The following is a 9,332-nucleotide window of genomic DNA, read 5'->3' on the forward strand; positions in this document are numbered from 1 at the left end:
GGGTAATAGTTCAAACAACTTGTTTTCCATATTGTGCGTATGAGGTGTTGTCGGTATGAATTAACTTCTCTTATAGTTGAGACGAGCCTATGCTTTCATATACTTATTCCGTCCAATAGACAACTGAAGAGGTAATTGACTTGCAATAGGGTTCGTCATTCTAATGAAATATATATCACATATCGTTTATAAATGGACTATGAAAGTCTGCTATTTAATTATGATCTGCAGTCATAACCCCAAGCAATGAAACCCAAACCAAACCGATGACTACACTGTACAGTTTTTTTGTAAAATATGTCTATAGAAAAACGTTGATAAAAATAATTATTGTATAAGTACACATAATTCTCAGACATAAATACAATTGTGACAATTCACGTGTCGTAGTGTTATAAAAAGCTAATGCCTCCTCCGTCTCTCATCACAGGAGAGACAGGAGAGACTGAGGTCATAGGAAGGGCCCTGAGTTCTACCTGACCTGATCGGAAACAACTCCAGGCCTTAGTCATAGATTAGAGTTCATACAGTATTCCTGTGTTCACCGTTCAAAGGAAGTAGTGAGTATTTCCGAGCTGCCTTGACGGTGTAGGGTTGTCATTCGTAATCCAAAATCTCTAGCAAACTGGACGATACTTTCCTGCAGATGGAAAATGGGAGGTGTGGGATTAGATTTTGAGGGAAAATCAGCACCAGATGCCTGCTGTGGTCAGTGACTTCTGCCTCTTGTTGGTTGTGTTTGGAAACAACCTTTAAACAGACAGGGGGCGCCAATGTCCACATTTACATTTTTTAAAAGAGGGGTTATCTTACAATGTCACAAACGATGCGCATGCTTCAATGGGGCAGACATCCGTGTGTTGTTGCGATTCTGGATGGCCAGAAGGCTAGCAACAATGACAAGATGCCATGTGGGGAATCGTAGGTGGCTCGTTTCAGCTAGTTTTATCTTGTTCTTGATACCATGTCTTGTTTTGAGGTGTTTTGACTGATGTCACTTCTATGCTAACATGGTCAGAATTCCCTAGCTAGCTAACCAACACCACAAAAAGTGCTCATTGTGCAAATGTATCTATGTTTTCAATAAACATTGGAGACGAAATATAGTTTACAACAATCTAAGTGAATCCTGTCTGATTTGCCCCATAGTTGCGCAGGTATCGGTTTTGTTGCTAAACAACCAACCAGTCTATACAACCAAACAAGTTACTCTTATCAAATACATGTATATATTCTTCACATATTTATCTTTTTAGGAGAAATGGAAAACAATGAAAAAGCTAAGCTAAATCTGTATTAAAGGTTAGGGCTAACTTCCATTTTGCAAAAAGGGTTTAGAGATACATAGAGACTTCTGACACGGACAGGGCCTGTTCCTGGCTGATGAAGGTGTCCAGGAGCTTGGCGAAGGACGGATATGATAGACAGGGGGGGGCACACCATACGAGGGTATGTAGTTCGTAACGGTGTAGGTAGTTCGTAACGGTGTAGGTAGTTCGTTAGTAAATGCAGTGTCAGGTGATTTAGATCTAGTTCTACACCAGAAGCCTCACCTTGTAGTTGATGGCTTCCCCTTCCATAGACAGTACCTGGACGAGCTGGCGTAGCATTTCTTCTTTCTGAGGACAGGAGAGATGGATAGATGGGTAAAAATAAAAGAATAGCCATACAGCAGCATAGCATGTGTGTGTGTTTCCACTCACCAGGGGGAGGACTGACCGGGGTGGTAGCAGGGGTCGTGGCTGGACCTTTGGGGTCTCTTCATACTGTGGGACCACTGAGCAATCCTGTCCAGAGTCTCAGCCACCTCCTCATAGAACTCAGGAGGGTGTGCTACAGAGAGGGATGGGAGAAGAGAATAGTATGAGTGTAGAAAATGGGCCTCCAACTCTGGTCCTGGGGAGCTACTGGATGTTGCAGGCTTTAATTACAGCTTTTGTTCCAACACTCCTGTTTGAAATGATCAACTAAACATTCAACTTTGAATCAGGTGTGTTGCAGTGTTAATTTCATCAACAATAACTATGACGGAAAATGGTCATCAAGAACCTATTGTTCCTGACAAAAACAAAATTACGATTACGAGACACCCTGAAAAAACTATAACTATTACCAGTTGCTTTTCATTTTAGTTGAAAAAATATAACGAGACGATAAGTCCACGTGGGACTAATAGACATTCATTTTGACATGAAGTTCATTTTCATCTGTTTCGGCAACGGTTCAAACTCATAAAAGACACACCCTGGTCCACCTACCCTTGCCTTATTATGCCCTTGGGGAATTCCCGTCATCATCTTGGCGGGCGGTCCAAATGATTAGCCAAGCAAGGGAAGTTTGCAACGTAAGCCCGTCAGCCCTCGTTCAGTCGAGTTTGCGAGTGTACAATTATGTTCACTCCGGGGCCTGAAACTCCTCATAATGGAGAAGTCAACATACAAGTGTATGTAAAAACGAATGTAAAAAGGATAGAAATTGTGCTACTAATGCACAAACACGTCTCGTAAAAGTAATGTTTTTGTTTGGTTAGCTTTTGGAAATTGTAGAAATAAAACATCTTCCTTCTTCAGAAGTTCCATCTAGGCAGGCTAACGTTAATTAGCTAATTAATTTGCTAGCTATCATACAGTAGGCGTATATTAATAATGATATAGTTAATATAATTAGACATGCAATCATAATTGACTATAGCGCATATAAAGCACCCACAAGCTACCGGTGGCTGAAAACACAATCATTGTGGGATGAAAGTGTCACGCCCTGACCTTAGAGAGCTTTTTATGTCTCTATTTTGGTTTGGTCAGGGTGTGATTTGGGTGGGCATTCTATGTTCATTGTTCTATGTTTTGCATTTCTTTGTTTTGGCCGGGTATGGTTCTCAATCAGGGACAGCTGTCTATCGTTGTCTCTGATTGGGAACCATACTTAGGTAGCCTTTTCCCACCTGTGTTTTGTGGGTAGTTATTTTCTGTTTAGTGTTTTCTGCACCTGACAGGACTGTTTCGTTATTCACTTTGTTATTTTTGTTTCAGTGTTCAGTTAAATAAAAGTCATGAACACTTACCACGCTGCGCTTTGGTCCGATTCTTCCTCATCAGACGACGACACCCGTTACAGAAAGACCAGTGTTTCCAACTCCTCAGTAAGGAAAGTAGCTACTGGCTGTCCTAGAAGTCGCTAAATTACGTCATTACCTAATTTGCATATTTGGCCATGTGCATGTAATTGTGATGGACGCTGTAGGAGAGAGGAATAACGTCGTGGGAGAGACAAAAAGTGAGTAAAAAAACACCCTAAATATGTTTAGAACTACAAATGAACTTTCTTCAGTCGATTCTTGTTTTTTTTATGTCACAATTTCAACCCTCCTGCTTTATCCGGGCTTGGGACTGGCAAAAGTGACCCAAAAGAGACACTGGCGGAGTTACTTAGTTTTTAATTTTCTTAATTTGGTTTGGTTTTTAACCTTATGGTCCACTTAGGAGCCTACAACAAGTCACAGTAAAACATTAACATTTTTAACGTAACATTTTTAACATTTTGTTGTATACAATCTACAGTACATTAACAATCTAAATGGACCAAAAAGAGACAATAGAAAAAACTGGCAATGGCAATGTGAGAAATTTATGGTAACTAGTCTGGCCCTAATTCAGTTTATTTTTTATTTTTTATGTAAGCCAGGGCGGAATCAGCCAGCGGTGGCTTCCCGCATGCGCGATTCATTTGCAGCCTGGACTCGGAGGAGTGAACATCTGCTCTGACTGCAGCTGGGACGGACTGCTGCGAGAGGACTGGGCCGCCTGTGAGTGCTTTGGGACGGGGGTGTGGCCCACGGCAGCACCCGCTGCTCGTTGAGAAGAGTAAGAACGATACGTGCTTTCACGTCAGTCTCCAAAAGTCTCCAACAACACCAGAAAAAGTCGCTAGATTTGTCCCTAGTCGCTTTTTTGAAAATGTGTCGCTAGAGGGGTTTGAATACTCGTTAAATATAGCAACCGAGTCGCTAAGTTGGCAACACTGTGAAAGAGTGACGAATTTCTGGGCAAGGGCGGTCTATTTAAATATCATTCCATCCTCCCTCGCCCCTTTTTTTTATTACATATATATTCATTTTTTTAACAAATTAATACAGGAAGTACATGTGGGAACACACATATATATAAATAATATACAAAGGACAATTGGGCTTTGGGGTACAATATCACATTACACAAGGACCTTAAGGGACATACATACATTTATTATTCAAACAGCTTTTTTGTTAGTAGAATATTTAATTGTCTTAAAATACAGTTCAATTAATTTTTTTAAGGTAAGAAAATGTGGTGTTTTGTTTGTAAATTTACATTTGTGAATATGAAATTTGGCCAAAAGAATAATGAAATTAATTACATAAAATTGTTTCAGCTTATTTCTATCGTAGGTAAAGAATCCAAGCAGTACATCTCTCCACAATTGTGTAAATAAACTCTTCAGAAATGTGTTCAATTATAAATCTACTGATGTCTTGCCAGTTTTCTTACATGAATACAATGCCAAAAAGATGCAACACCGTTTCTGGGTGGTCATTACAAAAGGTACAATTTTAGTTGATGTTTTACTTAAACTTCTTCATATAGTGGTTGGCAGGATAATATTTATGAATAATTTTAAAGGAAACTTCCTTAAAACTCCTGCGCCCCTTGCCCTGCAAGTGTATACTCGTTAGACGTCATGATAGGTCATCAGAAGTGTCCACTTAATTTGAGGCCTGAGGGGATAGGGTGTGTCTTTTAAGTGTTGTGAATGCAAGCCGTTGTCCAATCATAAGCATGCATACCTGTGTAGAATACATAATGCAATCCTCTCATTGGCCGATAACATCTTTCTGTTGCGCGAGTTGATTGAGTTGATCTGGCTCTCGCACACACACAGCTCTAGGTCACTTCAATCTCGTCTGTCTTTCTTGTGAACTGATGCACAGCCAGGACATTTCAATTGTAACAAACTAATAATGTATTTGATTATCTTTGCTTTCATATAACCCATTTTGCTCTGATCACATCCGAAGTTCTATTTTGCCATAAGCGCTGTTTTCATGTAGAGCTCTCGCGGTTGGCAAAGCGAGTTGCGGTTGCTTTTTCCGATTGGAAAAAGGAATGCTTTTTGCTGAATATTATGAGCATTGGAAAAAGGAATGCTTTTTTTCTGAATATTATGAGCACAGTAATACTTCTGTCATTGTTGTAAAGCTCATATTCTCCCCTTTTCAAGGAAGTCACTTATTTACCCCCCTCGACGGTTATGATGGGGAGAAAATCAGAGCTAAATTGTTAACCTGTAGGCTTTATATCCTATAGCAGCCTATGGTTAATGTATGTATGGCTGGCATTGGTTACAATGTTGCCAGCTAAGGTATGCGAGGTGATTGATAGTAGGCCTAGTTGGACAAGGCTATCTGAATGTGCACATGATGCACATAAGAGGTAAATATGAATTATTTAAAGAAAAAAATATTTACCTAAATGACTCAAACTAAACAACAATTGTCCAGTTTTTGTTTACTGATAATAACTCAAACTAACAAAGGATGAAATTACAAAAATGTGACAGACTAAAATATATTTTAAGACTACATTTAAAATAGCTGCCAAAATGAACACTGGTGTGTTGAGCGTCATCATACACCGTGGGTTAGGGTTACATCTTAAATTACACCCTATTCCCCAATACTTTAGACACGTGGAATAGGATGTCATTTCAGAGTCAATAAATCAAATATAGCTACAAGCAGCAATGCCAGGGTTCAGCTATGGACCCACTGTGCCACCATCAGGAAAACGTTGACACATTGCCCTGGGAAGAGTTACTTCTGTACTGTTTACATGCCAAGTATCTGAACTCAAAATCAAACTGATCATACAATATAATATGCTTTTGATGTGTTTTGGACTATTTTCAATTATGTTTAATACTTTTTCTTCTACAGAACCGCTGGACCGAATTGGGTATATAGCGTCTATAGATCTTCAAACACAATATTTTCCAAGACTCTTGCTCAAACAATATGACCGTTATGAGCCAATGAACTTGATTGAATTATTTCATGCAATGATTCCTTTCCAACAGCGCCACTATGCGGCCAAACTGAACCATACTATACAGGTTAGCTAGACTCATATCCCTGAGTCATCCCTCTGTCAAACAGATCAAGAGATAAACATGTGCCTGTTACGGCGTCACCGTGTGGTTTATCTGAATGTGCATAAATACAGTGCATTTGGAAAGTATTCAGACCCCTTCACTTTTCCCACATTTTGTTACGTTACAGCCTTATTCTAAAATGGATTAAATACATGTTTTCCCTCACCTACACACAACGCCCCATAATGACAAAGCGAAAACAGGTTTAGATTTTTTTGCCCAAAAATTAATAAAAAATACTTAAATACCTTCATTTACATAAGTATTCAGACCCTTTGCTATGAGACTCGAAATTGAGCTCAGGTGCATCCGGTCTCCATTGATCATCCTTGAGATGTTTCTACAACTTGATTGGTGTCCACCTATAGTAAATTCAATTGATTGGACATGATTTGGAAAAGCACACACCTGTCTATCATTCTTAACTGGAAGAAGTTTGGAACCACCAAGACTCTTCCTAGAGCTGGCCGCCCAGTCAAACTGAGCAAATCGGGGAGAAGGGCCTTAGTCAGGGAGGTGACCAAGAATCCTATGGTCACTGAGAGAGCTCCAGAGTTCCTCTGTGGAGATAGGAGAACCTTCCAGAAGGACAACGATCATTGCAGCACTCCACCAATCAGGTCTTTATGGTAGAGTGGCCAGACGGAAGCCACTCCTCAGTAAAAAGCACATGACAGCCCGCTTGGAGTTAGCCAAAAGGCACCTAAAGGACTCTCAGACCATGAGAGACAAGTGTCCCTGGTCTGATGAAACCAAGACTGAACTATTTGGCCTGAATGCCAAGCGTCACGTCTGGAGGAAAACTGGCTCCACCCCTACGGTGAAGCATGGTAGTGGCAGCATCATGCTGTGGGGATGTTTTTCAGCGGCAGCGACTGGTAGACTAGTCAGGATTGAGGGATTGATAAAGAGCAAAGTAAAGAGAGATCCTTGATGAAAACTTGCTCCAGAGCGCTCAGGACCTCAGACTGGGGCGACGGTTCACCTTCGAACAGGACAACGACCCAAAGCACACAGCCAAGACAATGCAGGAGTGGCTTCGAGACAAGTCTCTGAATGTCCTTGAGGTAATATCTGAGCCCTACACCCTGGGAAAAAAGTTGTCCAACTGTCTATGCAGGTCATACAAGGAGGCTAATGTGTCCGCTGCACAGCTCCCCTTATGCCAGTTGCTTCTCACCACTACCTAGGCCAAGTAGCCCAAGTCCTCTGAAGTGTCTGGCTAGCTAGCTCTGCCTCCAACTTCTCCATACACTGACTAGACTACAAGTAACCCAGCTTTTCAGTCTTTATAAGTAAACTTTGTTTCTGCTTGTAACATGCACTTGATATGTTGAGTTCTCTGGTGCAGCTAGCTAGCCAGATGTAGAGTGGGGCCACTTGTTCTAAATTAGTTTTATTGTTTACGTTCCAAAAAATATCTATTGGCTGGTCTGATAGCTTTTGCCATGTTGCTCCTATACTGCCCGAATCTGAGTGATGAAAGCGGGGAGAACAGGCCGTGGCTCGGGTGGTGGAGGTCCTTGATGATCTTCTTGGCCTTCCTGCGACACCTGGTGTTGTAGATGTCTAGGAGGACAGGCAGTGTGCACCCAATGGTGCATTTGGCTGAGCATACTGCCCTCTGTAAAACCTTGCGGTCAGCGGCGGTGGAGTTGCCTTACCAGGCTGTGATGCAGCCCAACAGTATGCTTTCGATGGTGCTCCTGTAGAATAGTGAGGGCCCTCGGGGACAGGCCAAATTTCTTCAGCCTCCTGAGGTTGTGTCACTGTCATGCCTTCTTCACCACGGTGTCTGTTTGGTTTGATCATTTCAGCTCCTCAGAGATGTGTATGCAGAGGAACTTGATGTTTTTGACCGTCTCCACGGCGGCTCTGTTGATGAAGGGGGCGTGCCCAGCCTGGTTCCTCCTTAAGTCCACAATCAGCTCCTTTATTTTGCTGATGTTGAGAGTGAGGCTGTTTACCTGGCACCACGCCGTCAGAGTGCCTTCCTCCTCTCTGTAGGCCATATCATCGTTGTTGGTAATCAGGCCTACTACTGTCGTGTTAGCGAACTTGCTGATGGAGTTGGAACTGTGTGTGAGGCCACGCAGTCGTGGGTATACAGGGAGTACAGGGGGGGACTGAGGACGCACCCTTGTGGGGCCCTTGTGTTGAGGTAATATTGCCTACCTTCACCACCTGGGGACCGCACGTCAGGAAGTCTAGGACCCATTTGCACAGGGAGCTGGTGATACTCAGGCTGCAGTGTAGGCCTACCGGTTTTCACTACCACCGGATCTTCAGAAATACTCAATCTTTCTACCCTTTTGACAGCCTCTGCATAGGACTTTCTCCTGCCTTGATTTTGGCAACCTCACTCTTTCACCCTTATAGTGCACTCCAAGGATTGCACTGTTTATTATGTATGCATAGTCACTTCACCCCTACCTACATGTACAAATTACCTCGACTAACCTGTACCCCCGCACATTGACTCGGTACCGGTACCCCCTGTATATAGCCTCGTTATTGTGTTACTTTTTTATAATTTTTTTGTTCAGTTTATTTGGTAAATATTTTCTAAACTCTTTCTTGAACTGCACTGTTGGTTAAGGGCTTGTAAGTAAGCATTTCACATGTATTCGGCGCATATGACAAATAATGTTTGATTTGAGTTCGTGCTCTCCACCACAGTTACATTTTGCTTCTTGGCTATTCTTTTCTACTAAACACACAACATCTCCTTCATAGTGATCTTTCCCACATCTCAGCTTCTCTCGTGTGCAGACACTTCTTGCATCTCCAAATATTTTACAGCAAGAACATTCTAAAGTCTGTTTACAAAATCTTTGACAATAGTACACACATCCAAGCTGCACTAGAGTAAGACGAGACTCCACATAACAAAAAAACACTAGAACAGACCAATGCTTCTCCTTCCTGCTGTTAACCATATGATTCATCAAACGTGCATCAAACACTCCTGGAATTTTCATTAATAGAGTAATGTCAACATCATCCGAGACTCCAGACATTTCTCCAGTGACAGGTGCCCTGCGCCTTAGCGCAATGCATGATACATAATATCCATCAACTCAACTGATATCCAACACCCTTTTTTTCCTGATCCGCAGAAACCAGAACAAGCCTACTTCTCGTGA

This window comes from Salvelinus alpinus, chromosome 6, assembly GCF_045679555.1.
Source record: "Salvelinus alpinus chromosome 6, SLU_Salpinus.1, whole genome shotgun sequence".
Lineage (NCBI taxonomy): Eukaryota > Metazoa > Chordata > Actinopteri > Salmoniformes > Salmonidae > Salvelinus > Salvelinus alpinus.